The sequence below is a fragment of the Pelobates fuscus genome, chromosome 2, assembly GCF_036172605.1.
Source record: "Pelobates fuscus isolate aPelFus1 chromosome 2, aPelFus1.pri, whole genome shotgun sequence".
Classification (NCBI taxonomy): domain Eukaryota; kingdom Metazoa; phylum Chordata; class Amphibia; order Anura; family Pelobatidae; genus Pelobates; species Pelobates fuscus.
Genome location: NC_086318.1, coordinates 17,870,972 through 17,895,720, shown reverse-complemented (window position 1 = coordinate 17,895,720; position 24,749 = coordinate 17,870,972). Strand labels below are relative to the sequence as shown.

The window sequence follows — 24,749 nt, the reverse complement described above, 5'->3', positions numbered from 1 at the left end:
TCCCAGAGTGGAGTTGATCACCAAACTTTCCGTGCCCATCAAACGTTGCTAAGCTTGATGCAGTGAGGCATTAAAGTCGATTGCTTGTATTTGGACTGTTAACTCCGAGTGAAATGGCACTTTCTGATCATCTGGCACGTCCGTGCGTGTCTTCAAGTTTCAAAACACTTTCCTTAAAAAATTGTCTTCCAACGCTTTTAACATGCTTGTATGATATTTCTCTATTCCGTTTGCAGCCAGCCGTCTTCAATGTTTTTGCTGTTGTTTTTGATGTTTTTGTGGGAAAGATGAGGATTTTCATATTTTTTTGCTTATTGGTTAGCAAATGCTTTGCCCCTCCTGCATTGAAAAAGGAATGGTCCCGGAGTGGGGTTTCAACAGCACGCTTCGGGCGCTCATCACATGCTGATATGAGAAATGCAATGTGTTTGAAATTGCAGACACTTTCCCAATGAATGACGATGGATAGGAGCAGTCCCCTGTTCAGGTTCCCTTTGATCGAGCCCAATTTTCTGGCCAATCGGTTGACAACGGAATGAAGAATGAACTTCCTGTTCACTTCTGATGATGTTTTACGTGCTTTTGATGAAGTTTCAATTGGAAAGCACCGTCATAGATATGACGTCACCCTTCCTTTTAAACATGGTTTTGTGAAGGGTCTCCACCTATGTTAATCAATTTGCAGTCACCGTATTTGCGTTTGAAAGGTAACTATTTTGGGCTCCTTTTTTGCTTCTCGGTTAAAAAAAACTCAAGTGTCTCAAAACGTCCCTGGGTGGGCTTGAACCACCAACCTTTCGGTTAACAGCCGAACGCGCTAACCAATTGCACCACAGAGACTAAGCACGTGAGGCGAGAGAGCTACGTGGACTAACAAGATTTTGCTCTCACAATGTCTAAATGCTTTTTCAGAGGTTACGGCATCCTCTGCTTTCAAATGCAGCTATGGTTCTTTATCTGCATGCAAATGTAGGTGGAGCTAGCTTCTCCCTTTCAAAACGCACAGAGAAAGGTGTGACAGCAGCAGAGTGGCGCAGCGGAAGCGTGCTGGGCCCATAACCCAGAGGTCGATGGATTGAAACCATCCTCTGCTAAGCAATTTGTTTTTGTTCAAATTTGTAATTCCATGGCAATCAAATCCCCAAACCTTAAGAGAAATTCACTTTTCCATGGGTTTTCACTGCTTTCGTTATGTTACCATCCACATCTGAGGTTTTATTGGTTTTAAGTCAATCGATGATAGCTTGCCTGTTAATTTCAAGAAATATTGCACTTTCTGACCACTCTGTCAACATGTCTGTGTGACGTAACAGATATCCAAACATTTCTATAGAGATCTCCTTTACGTCCTCACTTAACATGTTTAATGAATGTCTTTGGGGTTGTTATTTGTTTTCTTCTATACAATCTGTAGCCTCCGTTTGAATGTAATGTGTTGTTGCAGAAACATTAAAGCTAATTTTACTCTTTGCTGCTGTTTTTCTTTCCTTTTTTTTCTGTTTGGTTAGCGCATGCTTTGCCCATTCCATGTTAAAAATGAATCATCCCAGAGTGGAGTTGATCACCAAACTTTCCGTGCCCATCAAACGTTGCTAAGCTTGATGCAGTGAGGCATTAAAGTCGATTGCTTGTATTTGGACTGTTAACTCCGAGTGAAATGGCACTTTCTGATCATCTGGCACGTCCGTGCGTGTCTTCAAGTTTCAAAACACTTTCCTTAAAAAATTGTCTTCCAACGCTTTTAACATGCTTGTATGATATTTCTCTATTCCGTTTGCAGCCAGCCGTCTTCAATGTTTTTGCTGTTGTTTTTGATGTTTTTGTGGGAAAGATGAGGATTTTCATATTTTTTTGCTTATTGGTTAGCAAATGCTTTGACCCTCCTGCATTGAAAAAGGAATGGTCCCGGAGTGGGGTTTCAACAGCACGCTTCGGGCGCTCATCACATGCTGATATGAGAAATGCAATGTGTTTGAAATTGCAGACACTTTCCCAATGAATGACGATGGATAGGAGCAGTCCCCTGTTCAGGTTCCCTTTGATCGAGCCCAATTTTCTGGCCAATCGGTTGACAACGGAATGAAGAATGAACTTCCTGTTCACTTCTGATGATGTTTTACGTGCTTTTGATGAAGTTTCAATTGGAAAGCACCGTCATAGATATGACGTCACCCTTCCTTTTAAGCATGGTTTTGTGAAGGGTCTCCACCTATGTTAATCAATTTGCAGTCACCGTATTTGCGTTTGAAAGGTAACTATTTTGGGCTCCTTTTTTGCTTTTCGGTTAAAAAAACTCAAGTGTCTCAAAACGTCCCTGGGTGGGCTTGAACCACCAACCTTTCGGTTAACAGCCGAACGCGCTAACCAATTGCGCCACAGAGACTAAGCACGTGAGGCGAGAGAGCTACGTGGACTAACAAGATTTTGCTCTCACAATGTCTAAATGCTTTTTCAGAGGTTACGGCATCCTCTGCTTTCAAATGCAGCTATGGTTCTTTATCTGCATGCAAATGTAGGTGGAGCCAGCTTCTCCCTTTCAAAATGCACAGAGAAAGGTGTGACAGCAGCAGAGTGGCGCAGCGGAAGCGTGCTGGGCCCATAACCCAGAGGTCGATGGATCGAAACCATCCTCTGCTAAGCAATTTGTTTTTGTTCAAATTTGTAATTCCATGGCAATCAAATCCCCAAACATTAAGAGAAATTCACTTTTCCATGGGTTTTCACTGCTTTCGTTATGTTACCATCCACATCTGAGGTTTTATTGGTTTTAAGTCAATCGATGATAGCTTGCCTGTTAATTTCAAGAAAAATTGCACTTTCTGACCACTCTGTCAACATGTCTGTGTGACGTAACAGATTTCCAAACATTTCTATAGAGATCTCCTTTACGTCCTCACTTAACATGTTTAATGAATGTCTTTGGGGTTGTTATTTGTTTTCTTCTATACAATCTGTAGCCTCCGTTTGAATGTAATGTGTTGTTGCAGAAACATTAAAGCTAATTTTACACTTTGCTGCTGTTTTTCTTTCCTTTTTTTTCTGTTTGGTTAGCGCATGCTTTGCCCATTCCATGTTAAAAATGAATCATCCCAGAGTGGAGTTGATCACCAAACTTTCCGTGCCCATCAAACGTTGCTAAGCTTGATGCAGTGAGGCATTAAAGTCGATTGCTTGTATTTGGACTGTTAACTCCGAGTGAAATGGCACTTTCTGATCATCTGGCACGTCCGTGCGTGTCTTCAAGTTTCAAAACACTTTCCTTAAAAAATTGTCTTCCAACGCTTTTAACATGCTTGTATGATATTTCTCTATTCCGTTTGCAGCCAGCCGTCTTCAATGTTTTTGCTGTTGTTTTTGATGTTTTTGTGGGAAAGATGAGGATTTTCATATTTTTTTGCTTATTGGTTAGCAAATGCTTTGCCCCTCCTGCATTGAAAAAGGAATGGTCCCGGAGTGGGGTTTCAACAGCACGCTTCGGGCGCTCATCACATGCTGATATGAGAAATGCAATGTGTTTGAAATTGCAGACACTTTCCCAATGAATGACGATGGATAGGAGCAGTCCCCTGTTCAGGTTCCCTTTGATCGAGCCCAATTTTCTGGCCAATCGGTTGACAACGGAATGAAGAATGAACTTCCTGTTCACTTCTGATGATGTTTTACGTGCTTTTGATGAAGTTTCAATTGGAAAGCACCGTCATAGATATGACGTCACCCTTCCTTTTAAGCATGGTTTTGTGAAGGGTCTCCACCTATGTTAATCAATTTGCAGTCACCGTATTTGCGTTTGAAAGGTAACTATTTTGGGCTCCTTTTTTGCTTTTCGGTTAAAAAAACTCAAGTGTCTCAAAACGTCCCTGGGTGGGCTTGAACCACCAACCTTTCGGTTAACAGCCGAACGCGCTAACCAATTGCGCCACAGAGACTAAGCACGTGAGGCGAGAGAGCTACGTGGACTAACAAGATTTTGCTCTCACAATGTCTAAATGCTTTTTCAGAGGTTACGGCATCCTCTGCTTTCAAATGCAGCTATGGTTCTTTATCTGCATGCAAATGTAGGTGGAGCCAGCTTCTCCCTTTCAAAATGCACAGAGAAAGGTGTGACAGCAGCAGAGTGGCGCAGCGGAAGCGTGCTGGGCCCATAACCCAGAGGTCGATGGATCGAAACCATCCTCTGCTAAGCAATTTGTTTTTGTTCAAACTTGTAATTCCATGGCAATCAAATCCCCAAACCTTAAGAGAAATTCACTTTTCCATGGGTTTTCACTGCTTTCGTTATGTTACCATCCACATCTGAGGTTTTATTGGTTTTAAGTCAATCGATGATAGCTTGCCTGTTAATTTCAAGAAATATTGCACTTTCTGACCACTCTGTCAACATGTCTGTGTGACGTAACAGATTTCCAAACATTTCTATAGAGATCTCCTTTACGTCCTCACTTAACATGTTTAATGAATGTCTTTGGGGTTGTTATTTGTTTTCTTCTATACAATCTGTAGCCTCCGTTTGAATGTAATGTGTTGTTGCAGAAACATTAAAGCTAATTTTACTCTTTGCTGCTGTTTTTCTTTCCTTTTTTTTCTGTTTGGTTAGCGCATGCTTTGCCCATTCCATGTTAAAAATGAATCATCCCAGAGTGGAGTTGATCACCAAACTTTCCGTGCCCATCAAACGTTGCTAAGCTTGATGCAGTGAGGCATTAAAGTCGATTGCTTGTATTTGGACTGTTAACTCCGAGTGAAATGGCACTTTCTGATCATCTGGCACGTCCGTGCGTGTCTTCAAGTTTCAAAACACTTTCCTTAAAAAATTGTCTTCCAACGCTTTTAACATGCTTGTATGATATTTCTCTATTCCGTTTGCAGCCAGCCGTCTTCAATGTTTTTGCTGTTGTTTTTGATGTTTTTGTGGGAAAGATGAGGATTTTCATATTTTTTTGCTTATTGGTTAGCAAATGCTTTGACCCTCCTGCATTGAAAAAGGAATGGTCCCGGAGTGGGGTTTCAACAGCACGCTTCGGGCGCTCATCACATGCTGATATGAGAAATGCAATGTGTTTGAAATTGCAGACACTTTCCCAATGAATGACGATGGATAGGAGCAGTCCCCTGTTCAGGTTCCCTTTGATCGAGCCCAATTTTCTGGCCAATCGGTTGACAACGGAATGAAGAATGAACTTCCTGTTCACTTCTGATGATGTTTTACGTGCTTTTGATGAAGTTTCAATTGGAAAGCACCGTCATAGATATGACGTCACCCTTCCTTTTAAGCATGGTTTTGTGAAGGGTCTCCACCTATGTTAATCAATTTGCAGTCACCGTATTTGCGTTTGAAAGGTAACTATTTTGGGCTCCTTTTTTGCTTTTCGGTTAAAAAAACCCAAGTGTCTCAAAACGTCCCTGGGTGGGCTTGAACCACCAACCTTTCGGTTAACAGCCGAATGCGCTAACCAATTGCGCCACAGAGACTAAGCACGTGAGGCGAGAGAGCTACGTGGACTAACAAGATTTTGCTCTCACAATGTCTAAATGCTTTTTCAGAGGTTATGGCATCCTCTGCTTTCAAATGCAGCTATGGTTCTTTATCTGCATGCAAATGTAGGTGGAGCCAGCTTCTCCCTTTCAAAATGCACAGAGAAAGGTGTGACAGCAGCAGAGTGGCGCAGCGGAAGCGTGCTGGGCCCATAACCCAGAGGTCGATGGATCGAAACCATCCTCTGCTAAGCAATTTGTTTTTGTTCAAATTTGTAATTCCATGGCAATCAAATCCCCAAACCTTAAGAGAAATTCACTTTTCCATGGGTTTTCACTGCTTTCGTTATGTTACCATCCACATCTGAGGTTTTATTGGTTTTAAGTCAATCGATGATAGCTTGCCTGTTAATTTCAAGAAAAATTGCACTTTCTGACCACTCTGTCAACATGTCTGTGTGACGTAACAGATTTCCAAACATTTCTATAGAGATCTCCTTTACGTCCTCACTTAACATGTTTAATGAATGTCTTTGGGGTTGTTATTTGTTTTCTTCTATACAATCTGTAGCCTCCGTTTGAATGTAATGTGTTGTTGCAGAAACATTAAAGCTAATTTTACACTTTGCTGCTGTTTTTCTTTCCTTTTTTTTCTGTTTGGTTAGCGCATGCTTTGCCCATTCCATGTTAAAAATGAATCATCCCAGAGTGGAGTTGATCACCAAACTTTCCGTGCCCATCAAACGTTGCTAAGCTTGATGCAGTGAGGCATTAAAGTCGATTGCTTGTATTTGGACTGTTAACTCCGAGTGAAATGGCACTTTCTGATCATCTGGCACGTCCGTGCGTGTCTTCAAGTTTCAAAACACTTTCCTTAAAAAATTGTCTTCCAACGCTTTTAACATGCTTGTATGATATTTCTCTATTCCGTTTGCAGCCAGCCGTCTTCAATGTTTTTGCTGTTGTTTTTGATGTTTTTGTGGGAAAGATGAGGATTTTCATATTTTTTTGCTTATTGGTTAGCAAATGCTTTGCCCCTCCTGCATTGAAAAAGGAATGGTCCCGGAGTGGGGTTTCAACAGCACGCTTCGGGCGCTCATCACATGCTGATATGAGAAATGCAATGTGTTTGAAATTGCAGACACTTTCCCAATGAATGACGATGGATAGGAGCAGTCCCCTGTTCAGGTTCCCTTTGATCGAGCCCAATTTTCTGGCCAATCGGTTGACAACGGAATGAAGAATGAACTTCCTGTTCACTTCTGATGATGTTTTACGTGCTTTTGATGAAGTTTAAATTGGAAAGCACCGTCATAGATATGACGTCACCCTTCCTTTTAAGCATGGTTTTGTGAAGGGTCTCCACCTATGTTAATCAATTTGCAGTCACCGTATTTGCGTTTGAAAGGTAACTATTTTGGGCTCCTTTTTTGCTTTTCGGTTAAAAAAACTCAAGTGTCTCAAAACGTCCCTGGGTGGGCTTGAACCACCAACCTTTCGGTTAACAGCCGAACGCGCTAACCAATTGCGCCACAGAGACTAAGCACGTGAGGCGAGAGAGCTACGTGGACTAACAAGATTTTGCTCTCACAATGTCTAAATGCTTTTTCAGAGGTTACGGCATCCTCTGCTTTCAAATGCAGCTATGGTTCTTTATCTGCATGCAAATGTAGGTGGAGCCAGCTTCTCCCTTTCAAAATGCACAGAGAAAGGTGTGACAGCAGCAGAGTGGCGCAGCGGAAGCGTGCTGGGCCCATAACCCAGAGGTCGATGGATCGAAACCATCCTCTGCTAAGCAATTTGTTTTTGTTCAAATTTGTAATTCCATGGCAATCAAATCCCCAAACCTTAAGAGAAATTCACTTTTCCATGGGTTTTCACTGCTTTCGTTATGTTACCATCCACATCTGAGGTTTTATTGGTTTTAAGTCAATCGATGATAGCTTGCCTGTTAATTTCAAGAAAAATTGCACTTTCTGACCACTCTGTCAACATGTCTGTGTGACGTAACAGATTTCCAAACATTTCTATAGAGATCTCCTTTACGTCCTCACTTAACATGTTTAATGAATGTCTTTGGGGTTGTTATTTGTTTTCTTCTATACAATCTGTAGCCTCCGTTTGAATGTAATGTGTTGTTGCAGAAACATTAAAGCTAATTTTACACTTTGCTGCTGTTTTTCTTTCCTTTTTTTTCTGTTTGGTTAGCGCATGCTTTGCCCATTCCATGTTAAAAATGAATCATCCCAGAGTGGAGTTGATCACCAAACTTTCCGTGCCCATCAAACGTTGCTAAGCTTGATGCAGTGAGGCATTAAAGTCGATTGCTTGTATTTGGACTGTTAACTCCGAGTGAAATGGCACTTTCTGATCATCTGGCACGTCCGTGCGTGTCTTCAAGTTTCAAAACACTTTCCTTAAAAAATTGTCTTCCAACGCTTTTAACATGCTTGTATGATATTTCTCTATTCCGTTTGCAGCCAGCCGTCTTCAATGTTTTTGCTGTTGTTTTTGATGTTTTTGTGGGAAAGATGAGGATTTTCATATTTTTTTGCTTATTGGTTAGCAAATGCTTTGCCCCTCCTGCATTGAAAAAGGAATGGTCCCGGAGTGGGGTTTCAACAGCACGCTTCGGGCGCTCATCACATGCTGATATGAGAAATGCAATGTGTTTGAAATTGCAGACACTTTCCCAATGAATGACGATGGATAGGAGCAGTCCCCTGTTCAGGTTCCCTTTGATCGAGCCCAATTTTCTGGCCAATCGGTTGACAACGGAATGAAGAATGAACTTCCTGTTCACTTCTGATGATGTTTTACGTGCTTTTGATGAAGTTTCAATTGGAAAGCACCGTCATAGATATGACGTCACCCTTCCTTTTAAGCATGGTTTTGTGAAGGGTCTCCACCTATGTTAATCAATTTGCAGTCACCGTATTTGCGTTTGAAAGGTAACTATTTTGGGCTCCTTTTTTGCTTTTCGGTTAAAAAAACTCAAGTGTCTCAAAACGTCCCTGGGTGGGCTTGAACCACCAACCTTTCGGTTAACAGCCGAACGCGCTAACCAATTGCGCCACAGAGACTAAGCACGTGAGGCGAGAGAGCTACGTGGACTAACAAGATTTTGCTCTCACAATGTCTAAATGCTTTTTCAGAGGTTACGGCATCCTCTGCTTTCAAATGCAGCTATGGTTCTTTATCTGCATGCAAATGTAGGTGGAGCCAGCTTCTCCCTTTCAAAATGCACAGAGAAAGGTGTGACAGCAGCAGAGTGGCGCAGCGGAAGCGTGCTGAGCCCATAACCCAGAGGTCGATGGATCGAAACCATCCTCTGCTAAGCAATTTGTTTTTGTTCAAATTTGTAATTCCATGGCAATCAAATCCCCAAACCTTAAGAGAAATTCACTTTTCCATGGGTTTTCACTGCTTTCGTTATGTTACCATCCACATCTGAGGTTTTATTGGTTTTAAGTCAATCGATGATAGCTTGCCTGTTAATTTCAAGAAAAATTGCACTTTCTGACCACTCTGTCAACATGTCTGTGTGACGTAACAGATTTCCAAACATTTCTATAGAGATCTCCTTTACGTCCTCACTTAACATGTTTAATGAATGTCTTTGGGGTTGTTATTTGTTTTCTTCTATACAATCTGTAGCCTCCGTTTGAATGTAATGTGTTGTTGCAGAAACATTAAAGCTAATTTTACACTTTGCTGCTGTTTTTCTTTCCTTTTTTTTCTGTTTGGTTAGCGCATGCTTTGCCCATTCCATGTTAAAAATGAATCATCCCAGAGTGGAGTTGATCACCAAACTTTCCGTGCCCATCAAACGTTGCTAAGCTTGATGCAGTGAGGCATTAAAGTCGATTGCTTGTATTTGGACTGTTAACTCCGAGTGAAATGGCACTTTCTGATCATCTGGCACGTCCGTGCGTGTCTTCAAGTTTCAAAACACTTTCCTTAAAAAATTGTCTTCCAACGCTTTTAACATGCTTGTATGATATTTCTCTATTCCGTTTGCAGCCAGCCGTCTTCAATGTTTTTGCTGTTGTTTTTGATGTTTTTGTGGGAAAGATGAGGATTTTCATATTTTTTTGCTTATTGGTTAGCAAATGCTTTGCCCCTCCTGCATTGAAAAAGGAATGGTCCCGGAGTGGGGTTTCAACAGCACGCTTCGGGCGCTCATCACATGCTGATATGAGAAATGCAATGTGTTTGAAATTGCAGACACTTTCCCAATGAATGACGATGGATAGGAGCAGTCCCCTGTTCAGGTTCCCTTTGATCGAGCCCAATTTTCTGGCCAATCGGTTGACAACGGAATGAAGAATGAACTTCCTGTTCACTTCTGATGATGTTTTACGTGCTTTTGATGAAGTTTCAATTGGAAAGCACCGTCATAGATATGACGTCACCCTTCCTTTTAAGCATGGTTTTGTGAAGGGTCTCCACCTATGTTAATCAATTTGCAGTCACCGTATTTGCGTTTGAAAGGTAACTATTTTGGGCTCCTTTTTTGCTTTTCGGTTAAAAAAACTCAAGTGTCTCAAAACGTCCCTGGGTGGGCTTGAACCACCAACCTTTCGGTTAACAGCCGAACGCGCTAACCAATTGCGCCACAGAGACTAAGCACGTGAGGCGAGAGAGCTACGTGGACTAACAAGATTTTGCTCTCACAATGTCTAAATGCTTTTTCAGAGGTTACGGCATCCTCTGCTTTCAAATGCAGCTATGGTTCTTTATCTGCATGCAAATGTAGGTGGAGCCAGCTTCTCCCTTTCAAAATGCACAGAGAAAGGTGTGACAGCAGCAGAGTGGCGCAGCGGAAGCGTGCTGGGCCCATAACCCAGAGGTCGATGGATCGAAACCATCCTCTGCTAAGCAATTTGTTTTTGTTCAAGCTTGTAATTCCATGGCAATCAAATCCCCAAACCTTAAGAGAAATTCACTTTTCCATGGGTTTTCACTGCTTTCGTTATGTTACCATCCACATCTGAGGTTTTATTGGTTTTAAGTCAATCGATGATAGCTTGCCTGTTAATTTCAAGAAATATTGCACTTTCTGACCACTCTGTCAACATGTCTGTGTGACGTAACAGATTTCCAAACATTTCTATAGAGATCTCCTTTACGTCCTCACTTAACATGTTTAATGAATGTCTTTGGGGTTGTTATTTGTTTTCTTCTATACAATCTGTAGCCTCCGTTTGAATGTAATGTGTTGTTGCAGAAACATTAAAGCTAATTTTACTCTTTGCTGCTGTTTTTCTTTCCTTTTTTTTCTGTTTGGTTAGCGCATGCTTTGCCCATTCCATGTTAAAAATGAATCATCCCAGAGTGGAGTTGATCACCAAACTTTCCGTGCCCATCAAACGTTGCTAAGCTTGATGCAGTGAGGCATTAAAGTCGATTGCTTGTATTTGGACTGTTAACTCCGAGTGAAATGGCACTTTCTGATCATCTGGCACGTCCGTGCGTGTCTTCAAGTTTCAAAACACTTTCCTTAAAAAATTGTCTTCCAACGCTTTTAACATGCTTGTATGATATTTCTCTATTCCGTTTGCAGCCAGCCGTCTTCAATGTTTTTGCTGTTGTTTTTGATGTTTTTGTGGGAAAGATGAGGATTTTCATATTTTTTTGCTTATTGGTTAGCAAATGCTTTGACCCTCCTGCATTGAAAAAGGAATGGTCCCGGAGTGGGGTTTCAACAGCACGCTTCGGGCGCTCATCACATGCTGATATGAGAAATGCAATGTGTTTGAAATTGCAGACACTTTCCCAATGAATGACGATGGATAGGAGCAGTCCCCTGTTCAGGTTCCCTTTGATCGAGCCCAATTTTCTGGCCAATCGGTTGACAACGGAATGAAGAATGAACTTCCTGTTCACTTCTGATGATGTTTTACGTGCTTTTGATGAAGTTTCAATTGGAAAGCACCGTCATAGATATGACGTCACCCTTCCTTTTAAGCATGGTTTTGTGAAGGGTCTCCACCTATGTTAATCAATTTGCAGTCACCGTATTTGCGTTTGAAAGGTAACTATTTTGGGCTCCTTTTTTGCTTTTCGGTTAAAAAAACTCAAGTGTCTCAAAACGTCCCTGGGTGGGCTTGAACCACCAACCTTTCGGTTAACAGCCGAATGCGCTAACCAATTGCGCCACAGAGACTAAGCACGTGAGGCGAGAGAGCTACGTGGACTAACAAGATTTTGCTCTCACAATGTCTAAATGCTTTTTCAGAGGTTATGGCATCCTCTGCTTTCAAATGCAGCTATGGTTCTTTATCTGCATGCAAATGTAGGTGGAGCCAGCTTCTCCCTTTCAAAATGCACAGAGAAAGGTGTGACAGCAGCAGAGTGGCGCAGCGGAAGCGTGCTGGGCCCATAACCCAGAGGTCGATGGATCGAAACCATCCTCTGCTAAGCAATTTGTTTTTGTTCAAATTTGTAATTCCATGGCAATCAAATCCCCAAACCTTAAGAGAAATTCACTTTTCCATGGGTTTTCACTGCTTTCGTTATGTTACCATCCACATCTGAGGTTTTATTGGTTTTAAGTCAATCGATGATAGCTTGCCTGTTAATTTCAAGAAAAATTGCACTTTCTGACCACTCTGTCAACATGTCTGTGTGACGTAACAGATTTCCAAACATTTCTATAGAGATCTCCTTTACGTCCTCACTTAACATGTTTAATGAATGTCTTTGGGGTTGTTATTTGTTTTCTTCTATACAATCTGTAGCCTCCGTTTGAATGTAATGTGTTGTTGCAGAAACATTAAAGCTAATTTTACACTTTGCTGCTGTTTTTCTTTCCTTTTTTTTCTGTTTGGTTAGCGCATGCTTTGCCCATTCCATGTTAAAAATGAATCATCCCAGAGTGGAGTTGATCACCAAACTTTCCGTGCCCATCAAACGTTGCTAAGCTTGATGCAGTGAGGCATTAAAGTCGATTGCTTGTATTTGGACTGTTAACTCCGAGTGAAATGGCACTTTCTGATCATCTGGCACGTCCGTGCGTGTCTTCAAGTTTCAAAACACTTTCCTTAAAAAATTGTCTTCCAACGCTTTTAACATGCTTGTATGATATTTCTCTATTCCGTTTGCAGCCAGCCGTCTTCAATGTTTTTGCTGTTGTTTTTGATGTTTTTGTGGGAAAGATGAGGATTTTCATATTTTTTTGCTTATTGGTTAGCAAATGCTTTGCCCCTCCTGCATTGAAAAAGGAATGGTCCCGGAGTGGGGTTTCAACAGCACGCTTCGGGCGCTCATCACATGCTGATATGAGAAATGCAATGTGTTTGAAATTGCAGACACTTTCCCAATGAATGACGATGGATAGGAGCAGTCCCCTGTTCAGGTTCCCTTTGATCGAGCCCAATTTTCTGGCCAATCGGTTGACAACGGAATGAAGAATGAACTTCCTGTTCACTTCTGATGATGTTTTACGTGCTTTTGATGAAGTTTCAATTGGAAAGCACCGTCATAGATATGACGTCACCCTTCCTTTTAAACATGGTTTTGTGAAGGGTCTCCACCTATGTTAATCAATTTGCAGTCACCGTATTTGCGTTTGAAAGGTAACTATTTTGGGCTCCTTTTTTGCTTCTCGGTTAAAAAAAACTCAAGTGTCTCAAAACGTCCCTGGGTGGGCTTGAACCACCAACCTTTCGGTTAACAGCCGAACGCGCTAACCAATTGCGCCACAGAGACTAAGCACGTGAGGCGAGAGAGCTACGTGGACTAACAAGATTTTGCTCTCACAATGTCTAAATGCTTTTTCAGAGGTTACGGCATCCTCTGCTTTCAAATGCAGCTATGGTTCTTTATCTGCATGCAAATGTAGGTGGAGCCAGCTTCTCCCTTTCAAAATGCACAGAGAAAGGTGTGACAGCAGCAGAGTGGCGCAGCGGAAGCGTGCTGAGCCCATAACCCAGAGGTCGATGGATCGAAACCATCCTCTGCTAAGCAATTTGTTTTTGTTCAAATTTGTAATTCCATGGCAATCAAATCCCCAAACCTTAAGAGAAATTCACTTTTCCATGGGTTTTCACTGCTTTCGTTATGTTACCATCCACATCTGAGGTTTTATTGGTTTTAAGTCAATCGATGATAGCTTGCCTGTTAATTTCAAGAAAAATTGCACTTTCTGACCACTCTGTCAACATGTCTGTGTGACGTAACAGATTTCCAAACATTTCTATAGAGATCTCCTTTACGTCCTCACTTAACATGTTTAATGAATGTCTTTGGGGTTGTTATTTGTTTTCTTCTATACAATCTGTAGCCTCCGTTTGAATGTAATGTGTTGTTGCAGAAACATTAAAGCTAATTTTACACTTTGCTGCTGTTTTTCTTTCCTTTTTTTTCTGTTTGGTTAGCGCATGCTTTGCCCATTCCATGTTAAAAATGAATCATCCCAGAGTGGAGTTGATCACCAAACTTTCCGTGCCCATCAAACGTTGCTAAGCTTGATGCAGTGAGGCATTAAAGTCGATTGCTTGTATTTGGACTGTTAACTCCGAGTGAAATGGCACTTTCTGATCATCTGGCACGTCCGTGCGTGTCTTCAAGTTTCAAAACACTTTCCTTAAAAAATTGTCTTCCAACGCTTTTAACATGCTTGTATGATATTTCTCTATTCCGTTTGCAGCCAGCCGTCTTCAATGTTTTTGCTGTTGTTTTTGATGTTTTTGTGGGAAAGATGAGGATTTTCATATTTTTTTGCTTATTGGTTAGCAAATGCTTTGCCCCTCCTGCATTGAAAAAGGAATGGTCCCGGAGTGGGGTTTCAACAGCACGCTTCGGGCGCTCATCACATGCTGATATGAGAAATGCAATGTGTTTGAAATTGCAGACACTTTCCCAATGAATGACGATGGATAGGAGCAGTCCCCTGTTCAGGTTCCCTTTGATCGAGCCCAATTTTCTGGCCAATCGGTTGACAACGGAATGAAGAATGAACTTCCTGTTCACTTCTGATGATGTTTTACGTGCTTTTGATGAAGTTTCAATTGGAAAGCACCGTCATAGATATGACGTCACCCTTCCTTTTAAACATGGTTTTGTGAAGGGTCTCCACCTATGTTAATCAATTTGCAGTCACCGTATTTGCGTTTGAAAGGTAACTATTTTGGGCTCCTTTTTTGCTTCTCGGTTAAAAAAAACTCAAGTGTCTCAAAACGTCCCTGGGTGGGCTTGAACCACCAACCTTTCGGTTAACAGCCGAACGCGCTAACCAATTGCGCCACAGAGACTAAGCACGTGAGGCGAGAGAGCTACGTGGACTAACAAGATTTTGCTCTCACAATGTCTAAATGCTTTTTCAGAGGTTACGGCATCCTCTGCTTTCAAATGCAGCTATGGTTCTTTATCTGCATGCAAATTTAGGTGGAGCCAGCTTCTCCCTTTCAAAACGCACAGAGAAAGGTGTGACAGCAGCAGAGTGGCGCAGCGGAAGCGTGCTGGGCCCATAACCCAGAGGTCGATGGATTGAAACCATCCTCTGCTAAGCAATTTGTTTTTGTTCAAATTTGTAATTCCATGGCAATCAAATCCCCAAACCTTAAGAGAAATTCACTTTTCCATGGGTTTTCACTGCTTTCGTTATGTTACCATCCACATCTGAGGTTTTATTGGTTTTAAGTCAATCGATGATAGCTTGCCTGTTAATTTCAAGAAATATTGCACTTTCTGACCACTCTGTCAACATGTCTGTGTGACGTAACAGATTTCCAAACATTTCTATAGAGATCTCCATTACGTCCTCACTTAACATGTTTAATGAATGTCTTTGGGGTTGTTATTTGTTTTCTTCTATACAATCTGTAGCCTCCGTTTGAATGTAATGTGTTGTTGCAGAAACATTAAAGCTAATTTTACTCTTTGCTGCTGTTTTTCTTTCCTTTTTTTTCTGTTTGGTTAGCGCATGCTTTGCCCATTCCATGTTAAAAATGAATCATCCCAGAGTGGAGTTGATCACCAAACTTTCCGTGCCCATCAAACGTTGCTAAGCTTGATGCAGTGAGGCATTAAAGTCGATTGCTTGTATTTGGACTGTTAACTCCGAGTGAAATGGCACTTTCTGATCATCTGGCACGTCCGTGCGTGTCTTCAAGTTTCAAAACACTTTCCTTAAAAAATTGTCTTCCAACGCTTTTAACATGCTTGTATGATATTTCTCTATTCCGTTTGCAGCCAGCCGTCTTCAATGTTTTTGCTGTTGTTTTTGATGTTTTTGTGGGAAAGATGAGGATTTTCATATTTTTTTGCTTATTGGTTAGCAAATGCTTTGCCCCTCCTGCATTGAAAAAGGAATGGTCCCGGAGTGGGGTTTCAACAGCACGCTTCGGGCGCTCATCACATGCTGATATGAGAAATGCAATGTGTTTGAAATTGCAGACACTTTCCCAATGAATGACGATGGATAGGAGCAGTCCCCTGTTCAGGTTCCCTTTGATCGAGCCCAATTTTCTAGCCAATCGGTTGACAACGGAATGAAGAATGAACTTCCTGTTCACTTCTGATGATGTTTTACGTGCTTTTGATGAAGTTTAAATTGGAAAGCACCGTCATAGATATGACGTCACCCTTCCTTTTAAGCATGGTTTTGTGAAGGGTCTCCACCTATGTTAATCAATTTGCAGTCACCGTATTTGCGTTTGAAAGGTAACTATTTTGGGCTCCTTTTTTGCTTTTCGGTTAAAAAAACTCAAGTGTCTCAAAACGTCCCTGGGTGGGCTTGAACCACCAACCTTTCGGTTAACAGCCGAACGCGCTAACCAATTGCGCCACAGAGACTAAGCACGTGAGGCGAGAGAGCTACGTGGACTAACAAGATTTTGCTCTCACAATGTCTAAATGCTTTTTCAGAGGTTACGGCATCCTCTGCTTTCAAATGCAGCTATGGTTCTTTATCTGCATGCAAATGTAGGTGGAGCCAGCTTCTCCCTTTCAAAATGCACAGAGAAAGGTGTGACAGCAGCAGAGTGGCGCAGCGGAAGCGTGCTGGGCCCATAACCCAGAGGTCGATGGATCGAAACCATCCTCTGCTAAGCAATTTGTTTTTGTTCAAATTTGTAATTCCATGGCAATCAAATCCCCAAACCTTAAGAGAAATTCACTTTTCCATGGGTTTTCACTGCTTTCGTTATGTTACCATCCACATCTGAGGTTTTATTGGTTTTAAGTCAATCGATGATAGCTTGCCTGTTAATTTCAAGAAAAATTGCACTTTCTGACCACTCTGTCAACATGTCTGTGTGACGTAACAGATTTCCAAACATTTCTATAGAGATCTCCTTTACGTCCTCACTTAACATGTTTAATGAATGTCTTTGGGGTTGTTATTTGTTTTCTTCTATACAATCTGTAGCCTCCGTTTGAATGTAATGTGTTGTTGCAGAAACATTAAAGCTAATTTTACACTTTGCTGCTGTTTTTCTTTCCTTTTTTTTCTGTTTGGTTAGCGCATGCTTTGCCCATTCCATGTTAAAAATGAATCATCCCAGAGTGGAGTTGATCACCAAACTTTCCGTGCCCATCAAACGTTGCTAAGCTTGATGCAGTGAGGCATTAAAGTCGATTGCTTGTATTTGGACTGTTAACTCCGAGTGAAATGGCACTTTCTGATCATCTGGCACGTCCGTGCGTGTCTTCAAGTTTCAAAACACTTTCCTTAAAAAATTGTCTTCCAACGCTTTTAACATGCTTGTATGATATTTCTCTATTCCGTTTGCAGCCAGCCGTCTTCAATGTTTTTGCTGTTGTTTTTGATGTTTTTGTGGGAAAGATGAGGATTTTCATATTTTTTTGCTTATTGGTTAGCAAATGCTTTGCCCCTCCTGCATTGAAAAAGGAATGGTCCCGGAGTGGGGTTTCAACAGCACGCTTCGGGCGCTCATCACATGCTGATATGAGAAATGCAATGTGTTTGAAATTGCAGACACTTTCCCAATGAATGACGATGGATAGGAGCAGTCCCCTGTTCAGGTTCCCTTTGATCGAGCCCAATTTTCTGGCCAATCGGTTGACAACGGAATGAAGAATGAACTTCCTGTTCACTTCTGATGATGTTTTACGTGCTTTTGATGAAGTTTCAATTGGAAAGCACCGTCATAGATATGACGTCACCCTTCCTTTTAAACATGGTTTTGTGAAGGGTCTCCACCTATGTTGATCAATTTGCAGTCACCGTATTTGCGTTTGAAAGGTAACTATTTTGGGCTCCTTTTTTGCTTCTCGGTTAAAAAAAACTCAAGTGTCTCAAAACGTCCCTGGGTGGGCTTGAACCACAAACCTTTCGGTTAACAGCCGAACGCGCTAACCAATTGCGCCACAGAGACTAAGCACGTGAGGCGAGAGAGCTACGTGGACTAACAAGATTTTGCTCTCACAATGTCTAAATGCTTTTTCAGAGGTTACGGCATCCTCTGCTTTCAAATGCAGCTATGGTTCTTTATCTGCATGCAAATGTAGGTGGAGCCAGCTTCTCCCTTTCAAAACGCACAGAGAAAGGTGTGACAGCAGCAGAGTGGCGCAGCGGAAGCGTGCTGGGCTCATAACCCAGAGGTCGATGGATTGAAACCATCCTCTGCTAAGCAATTTGTTTTTGTTCAAATTTGTAATTCCATGGCAATCAAATCCCCAAACCTTAAGAGAAATTCACTTTTCCATGGGTTTTCACTGCTTTCGTTATGTTACCATCCACATCTGAGGTTTTATTGGTTTTAAGTCAATCGATGATAGCTTGCCTGTTAATTTCAAGAAATATTGCACTTTCTGACCACTCTGTCAACATGTCTGTGTGACGTAACAGATTTCCAAACATTTCTATAGAGATCTCCTTTACGTCCTCACTTAACATGTTTAATGAATGTCTTTGGGGTTGTTATTTGTTTTCTTCTATACAATCTGTAGCCTCCGTTTGAATGTAATGTGTTGTTGCAGAAACATTAAAGCTAATTTTACTCTTTGCTGCTGTTTTTCTTTCCTTTTTTTTCTGTTTGGTTAGCGCATGCTTTGCCCATTTCATGTTAAAAATGAATCATCCCAGAGTGGAGTTGATCACCAAACTTTCCGTGCCCATCAAACGTTGCTAAGCTTGATGCAGTGAGGCATTAAAGTCGATTGCTTGTATTTGGACTGTTAACTCCGAGTGAAATGGCACTTTCTGATCATCTGGCACGTCCGTGCGTGTCTTCAAGTTTCAAAACACTTTCCTTAAAAAATTGTCTTCCAACGCTTTTAACATGCTTGTATGATATTTCTCTATTCCGTTTGCAGCCAGCCGTCTTCAATGTTTTTGCTGTTGTTTTTGATGTTTTTGTGGGAAAGATGAGGATTTTCATATTTTTTTGCTTATTGGTTAGCAAATGCTTTGCCCCTCCTGCATTGAAAAAGGAATGGTCCCGGAGTGGGGTTTCAACAGCACGCTTCGGGCGCTCATCACATGCTGATATGAGAAATGCAATGTGTTTGAAATTGCAGACACTTTCCCAATGAATGACGATGGATAGGAGCAGTCCCCTGTTCAGGTTCCCTTTGATCGAGCCCAATTTTCTGGCCAATCGGTTGACAACGGAATGAAGAATGAACTTCCTGTTCACTTCTGATGATGTTTTACGTGCTTTTGATGAAGTTTCAATTGGAAAGCACCGTCATAGATATGACGTCACCCTTCCTTTTAAGCATGGTTTTGTGAAGGGTCTCCACCTATGTTAATCAATTTGCAGTCACCGTATTTGCGTTTGAAAGGTAACTATTTTGGGCTCCTTTTTTGCTTTTCGGTTAAAAAAACTCAAGTGTCTCAAAACGTCCCTGGGTGGGCTTGAACCACCAACCTTTCGGTTAACAGCCGAACGCGCTAACCAATTGCGCCACAGAGACTAAGCACGTGAGGCGAGAGAGCTACGTGGACTAACAAGATTTTGCTCTCACAATGTCTAAATGCTTTTTCAGAGGTTACGGCATCCTCTGCTTTCAAATGCAGCTATGGTTCTTTATCTGCATGCAAATGTAGGTGGAGCCAGCTTCTCCCTTTCAAAATGCACAGAGAAAGGTGTGACAGCAGCAGAGTGGCGCAGCGGAAGCGTGCTGGGCCCATAACCCAGAGGTCGATGGATTGAAACCATCCTCTGCTAAGCAATTTGTTTTTGTTCAAATTTGTAATTCCATGGCAATCAAATCCCCAAACCTTAAGAGAAATTCACTTTTCCATGGGTTTTCACTGCTTTCGTTATGTTACCATCCACATCTGAGGTTTTATTGGTTTTAAGTCAATCGATGATAGCTTGCCTGTTAATTTCAAGAAAAATTGCACTTTCTGACCACTCTGTCAATATGTCTGTGTGACGTAACAGATTTCCAAACATTTCTATAGAGATCTCCTTTACGTCCTCACTTAACATGTTTAATGAATGTCTTTGGGGTTGTTATTTGTTTTCTTCTATACAATCTGTAGCCTCCGTTTGAATGTAATGTGTTGTTGCAGAAACATTAAAGCTAATTTTACACTTTGCTGCTGTTTTTCTTTCCTTTTTTTTCTGTTTGGTTAGCGCATGCTTTGCCCATTCCATGTTAAAAATGAATCATCCCAGAGTGGAGTTGATCACCAAACTTTCCGTGCCCATCAAACGTTGCTAAGCTTGATGCAGTGAGGCATTAAAGTCGATTGCTTGTATTTGGACTGTTAACTCCGAGTGAAATGGCACTTTCTGATCATCTGGCACGTCCGTGCGTGTCTTCAAGTTTCAAAACACTTTCCTTAAAAAATTGTCTTCCAACGCTTTTAACATGCTTGTATGATATTTCTCTATTCCGTTTGCAGCCAGCCGTCTTCAATGTTTTTGCTGTTGTTTTTGATGTTTTTGTGGGAAAGATGAGGATTTTCATATTTTTTTGCTTATTGGTTAGCAAATGCTTTGCCCCTCCTGCATTGAAAAAGGAATGGTCCCGGAGTGGGGTTTCAACAGCACGCTTCGGGCGCTCATCACATGCTGATATGAGAAATGCAATGTGTTTGAAATTGCAGACACTTTCCCAATGAATGACGATGGATAGGAGCAGTCCCCTGTTCAGGTTCCCTTTGATCGAGCCCAATTTTCTGGCCAATCGGTTGACAACGGAATGAAGAATGAACTTCCTGTTCACTTCTGATGATGTTTTACGTGCTTTTGATGAAGTTTCAATTGGAAAGCACCGTCATAGATATGACGTCACCCTTCCTTTTAAACATGGTTTTGTGAAGGGTCTCCACCTATGTTAATCAATTTGCAGTCACCGTATTTGCGTTTGAAAGGTAACTATTTTGGGCTCCTTTTTTGCTTCTCGGTTAAAAAAAACTCAAGTGTCTCAAAACGTCCCTGGGTGGGCTTGAACCACCAACCTTTCGGTTAACAGCCGAACGCGCTAACCAATTGCGCCACAGAGACTAAGCACGTGAGGCGAGAGAGCTACGTGGACTAACAAGATTTTGCTCTCACAATGTCTAAATGCTTTTTCAGAGGTTACGGCATCCTCTGCTTTCAAATGCAGCTATGGTTCTTTATCTGCATGCAAATGTAGGTGGAGCCAGCTTCTCCCTTTCAAAATGCACAGAGAAAGGTGTGACAGCAGCAGAGTGGCGCAGCGGAAGCGTGCTGGGCCCATAACCCAGAGGTCGATGGATCGAAACCATCCTCTGCTAAGCAATTTGTTTTTGTTCAAATTTGTAATTCCATGGCAATCAAATCCCCAAACCTTAAGAGAAATTCACTTTTCCATGGGTTTTCACTGCTTTCGTTATGTTACCATCCACATCTGAGGTTTTATTGGTTTTAAGTCAATCGATGATAGCTTGCCTGTTAATTTCAAGAAAAATTGCACTTTCTGACCACTCTGTCAACATGTCTGTGTGACGTAACAGATTTCCAAACATTTCTATAGAGATCTCCTTTACGTCCTCACTTAACATGTTTAATGAATGTCTTTGGGGTTGTTATTTGTTTTCTTCTATACAATCTGTAGCCTCCGTTTGAATGTAATGTGTTGTTGCAGAAACATTAAAGCTAATTTTACACTTTGCTGCTGTTTTTCTTTCCTTTTTTTTCTGTTTGGTTAGCGCATGCTTTGCCCATTCCATGTTAAAAATGAATCATCCCAGAGTGGAGTTGATCACCAAACTTTCCGTGCCCATCAAACGTTGCTAAGCTTGATGCAGTGAGGCATTAAAGTCGATTGCTTGTATTTGGACTGTTAACTCCGAGTGAAATGGCACTTTCTGATCATCTGGCACGTCCGTGCGTGTCTTCAAGTTTCAAAACACTTTCCTTAAAAAATTGTCTTCCAACGCTTTTAACATGCTTGTATGATATTTCTCTATTCCGTTTGCAGCCAGCCGTCTTCAATGTTTTTGCTGTTGTTTTTGATGTTTTTGTGGGAAAGATGAGGATTTTCATATTTTTTTGCTTATTGGTTAGCAAATGCTTTGCCCCTCCTGCATTGAAAAAGGAATGGTCCCGGAGTGGGGTTTCAACAGCACGCTTCGGGCGCTCATCACATGCTGATATGAGAAATGCAATGTGTTTGAAATTGCAGACACTTTCCCAATGAATGACGATGGATAGGAGCAGTCCCCTGTTCAGGTTCCCTTTGATCGAGCCCAATTTTCTGGCCAATCGGTTGACAACGGAATGAAGAATGAACTTCCTGTTCACTTCTGATGATGTTTTACGTGCTTTTGATGAAGTTTCAATTGGAAAGCACCGTCATAGATATGACGTCACCCTTCCTTTTAAGCATGGTTTTGTGAAGGGTCTCCACCTATGTTAATCAATTTGCAGTCACCGTATTTGCGTTTGAAAGGTAACTATTTTGGGCTCCTTTTTTGCTTTTCGGTTAAAAAAACTCAAGTGTCTCAAAACGTCCCTGGGTGGGCTTGAACCACCAACCTTTCGGTTAACAGCCGAACGCGCTAACCAATTGCGCCACAGAGACTAAGCACGTGAGGCGAGAGAGCTACGTGGACTAACAAGATTTTGCTCTCACAATGTCTAAATGCTTTTTCAGAGGTTACGGCATCCTCTGCTTTCAAATGCAGCTATGGTTCTTTATCTGCATGCAAATGTAGGTGGAGCCAGCTTCTCCCTTTCAAAATGCACAGAGAAAGGTGTGACAGCAGCAGAGTGGCGCAGCGGAAGCGTGCTGGGCCCATAACCCAGAGGTCGATGGATCGAAACCATCCTCTGCTAAGCAATTTGTTTTTGTTCAAACTTGTAATTCCATGGCAATCAAATCCCCAAACCTTAAGAGAAATTCACTTTTCCATGGGTTTTCACTGCTTTCGTTATGTTACCATCCACATCTGAGGTTTTATTGGTTTTAAGTCAATCGATGATAGCTTGCCTGTTAATTTCAAGAAATATTGCACTTTCTGACCACTCTGTCAACATGTCTGTGTGACGTAACAGATTTCCAAACATTTCTATAGAGATCTCCTTTACGTCCTCACTTAACATGTTTAATGAATGTCTTTGGGGTTGTTATTTGTTTTCTTCTATACAATCTGTAGCCTCCGTTTGAATGTAATGTGTTGTTGCAGAAACATTAAAGCTAATTTTACTCTTTGCTGCTGTTTTTCTTTCCTTTTTTTTCTGTTTGGTTAGCGCATGCTTTGCCCATTCCATGTTAAAAATGAATCATCCCAGAGTGGAGTTGATCACCAAACTTTCCGTGCCCATCAAACGTTGCTAAGCTTGATGCAGTGAGGCATTAAAGTCGATTGCTTGTATTTGGACTGTTAACTCCGAGTGAAATGGCACTTTCTGATCATCTGGCACGTCCGTGCGTGTCTTCAAGTTTCAAAACACTTTCCTTAAAAAATTGTCTTCCAACGCTTTTAACATGCTTGTATGATATTTCTCTATTCCGTTTGCAGCCAGCCGTCTTCAATGTTTTTGCTGTTGTTTTTGATGTTTTTGTGGGAAAGATGAGGATTTTCATATTTTTTTGCTTATTGGTTAGCAAATGCTTTGCCCCTCCTGCATTGAAAAAGGAATGGTCCCGGAGTGGGGTTTCAACAGCACGCTTCGGGCGCTCATCACATGCTGATATGAGAAATGCAATGTGTTTGAAATTGCAGACACTTTCCCAATGAATGACGATGGATAGGAGCAGTCCCCTGTTCAGGTTCCCTTTGATCGAGCCCAATTTTCTGGCCAATCGGTTGACAACGGAATGAAGAATGAACTTCCTGTTCACTTCTGATGATGTTTTACGTGCTTTTGATGAAGTTTCAATTGGAAAGCACCGTCATAGATATGACGTCACCCTTCCTTTTAAGCATGGTTTTGTGAAGGGTCTCCACCTATGTTAATCAATTTGCAGTCACCGTATTTGCGTTTGAAAGGTAACTATTTTGGGCTCCTTTTTTGCTTTTCGGTTAAAAAAACTCAAGTGTCTCAAAACGTCCCTGGGTGGGCTTGAACCACCAACCTTTCGGTTAACAGCCGAACGCGCTAACCAATTGCGCCACAGAGACTAAGCACGTGAGGCGAGAGAGCTACGTGGACTAACAAGATTTTGCTCTCACAATGTCTAAATGCTTTTTCAGAGGTTACGGCATCCTCTGCTTTCAAATGCAGCTATGGTTCTTTATCTGCATGCAAATGTAGGTGGAGCCAGCTTCTCCCTTTCAAAATGCACAGAGAAAGGTGTGACAGCAGCAGAGTGGCGCAGCGGAAGCGTGCTGGGCCCATAACCCAGAGGTCGATGGATCGAAACCATCCTCTGCTAAGCAATTTGTTTTTGTTCAAACTTGTAATTCCATGGCAATCAAATCCCCAAACCTTAAGAGAAATTCACTTTTCCATGGGTTTTCACTGCTTTCGTTATGTTACCATCCACATCTGAGGTTTTATTGGTTTTAAGTCAATCGATGATAGCTTGCCTGTTAATTTCAAGAAATATTGCACTTTCTGACCACTCTGTCAACATGTCTGTGTGACGTAACAGATTTCCAAACATTTCTATAGAGATCTCCTTTACGTCCTCACTTAACATGTTTAATGAATGTCTTTGGGGTTGTTATTTGTTTTCTTCTATACAATCTGTAGCCTCCGTTTGAATGTAATGTGTTGTTGCAGAAACATTAAAGCTAATTTTACTCTTTGCTGCTGTTTTTCTTTCCTTTTTTTTCTGTTTGGTTAGCGCATGCTTTGCCCATTCCATGTTAAAAATGAATCATCCCAGAGTGGAGTTGATCACCAAACTTTCCGTGCCCATCAAACGTTGCTAAGCTT

The 24,749-nt window shown here is 41.6% G+C and overlaps 12 non-coding genes across 12 annotated transcripts; all 12 read right to left on the bottom strand.

The window, feature by feature from the left end:
• Positions 1-2,309: 2,309 nt before the first annotated feature.
• TRNAN-GUU (transfer RNA asparagine (anticodon GUU)) lies at positions 2,310-2,383 on the bottom strand. The gene has a single exon. It is a non-coding gene; the product is annotated as a tRNA-Asn (tRNA).
• A 1,469-nt stretch (positions 2,384-3,852) lies between these two features.
• Positions 3,853-3,926, bottom strand: TRNAN-GUU (transfer RNA asparagine (anticodon GUU)). The gene has a single exon. It is a non-coding gene; the product is annotated as a tRNA-Asn (tRNA).
• Positions 3,927-6,938: 3,012 nt separating this feature from the next.
• Positions 6,939-7,012, bottom strand: TRNAN-GUU (transfer RNA asparagine (anticodon GUU)). Its single transcript has one exon. It is a non-coding gene; the product is annotated as a tRNA-Asn (tRNA).
• A 1,469-nt stretch (positions 7,013-8,481) lies between these two features.
• On the bottom strand, positions 8,482-8,555 carry TRNAN-GUU (transfer RNA asparagine (anticodon GUU)). The gene has a single exon. It is a non-coding gene; the product is annotated as a tRNA-Asn (tRNA).
• Positions 8,556-10,024: 1,469 nt separating this feature from the next.
• TRNAN-GUU (transfer RNA asparagine (anticodon GUU)) lies at positions 10,025-10,098 on the bottom strand. The gene has a single exon. It is a non-coding gene; the product is annotated as a tRNA-Asn (tRNA).
• Positions 10,099-13,111: 3,013 nt separating this feature from the next.
• TRNAN-GUU (transfer RNA asparagine (anticodon GUU)) lies at positions 13,112-13,185 on the bottom strand. Its single transcript has one exon. It is a non-coding gene; the product is annotated as a tRNA-Asn (tRNA).
• A 1,470-nt stretch (positions 13,186-14,655) lies between these two features.
• On the bottom strand, positions 14,656-14,729 carry TRNAN-GUU (transfer RNA asparagine (anticodon GUU)). Its single transcript has one exon. It is a non-coding gene; the product is annotated as a tRNA-Asn (tRNA).
• A 1,469-nt stretch (positions 14,730-16,198) lies between these two features.
• Positions 16,199-16,272, bottom strand: TRNAN-GUU (transfer RNA asparagine (anticodon GUU)). The gene has a single exon. It is a non-coding gene; the product is annotated as a tRNA-Asn (tRNA).
• A 3,013-nt stretch (positions 16,273-19,285) lies between these two features.
• Positions 19,286-19,359, bottom strand: TRNAN-GUU (transfer RNA asparagine (anticodon GUU)). Its single transcript has one exon. It is a non-coding gene; the product is annotated as a tRNA-Asn (tRNA).
• Positions 19,360-20,829: 1,470 nt separating this feature from the next.
• TRNAN-GUU (transfer RNA asparagine (anticodon GUU)) lies at positions 20,830-20,903 on the bottom strand. The gene has a single exon. It is a non-coding gene; the product is annotated as a tRNA-Asn (tRNA).
• Positions 20,904-22,372: 1,469 nt separating this feature from the next.
• On the bottom strand, positions 22,373-22,446 carry TRNAN-GUU (transfer RNA asparagine (anticodon GUU)). Its single transcript has one exon. It is a non-coding gene; the product is annotated as a tRNA-Asn (tRNA).
• A 1,469-nt stretch (positions 22,447-23,915) lies between these two features.
• TRNAN-GUU (transfer RNA asparagine (anticodon GUU)) lies at positions 23,916-23,989 on the bottom strand. Its single transcript has one exon. It is a non-coding gene; the product is annotated as a tRNA-Asn (tRNA).
• Positions 23,990-24,749: the final 760 nt, after the last annotated feature.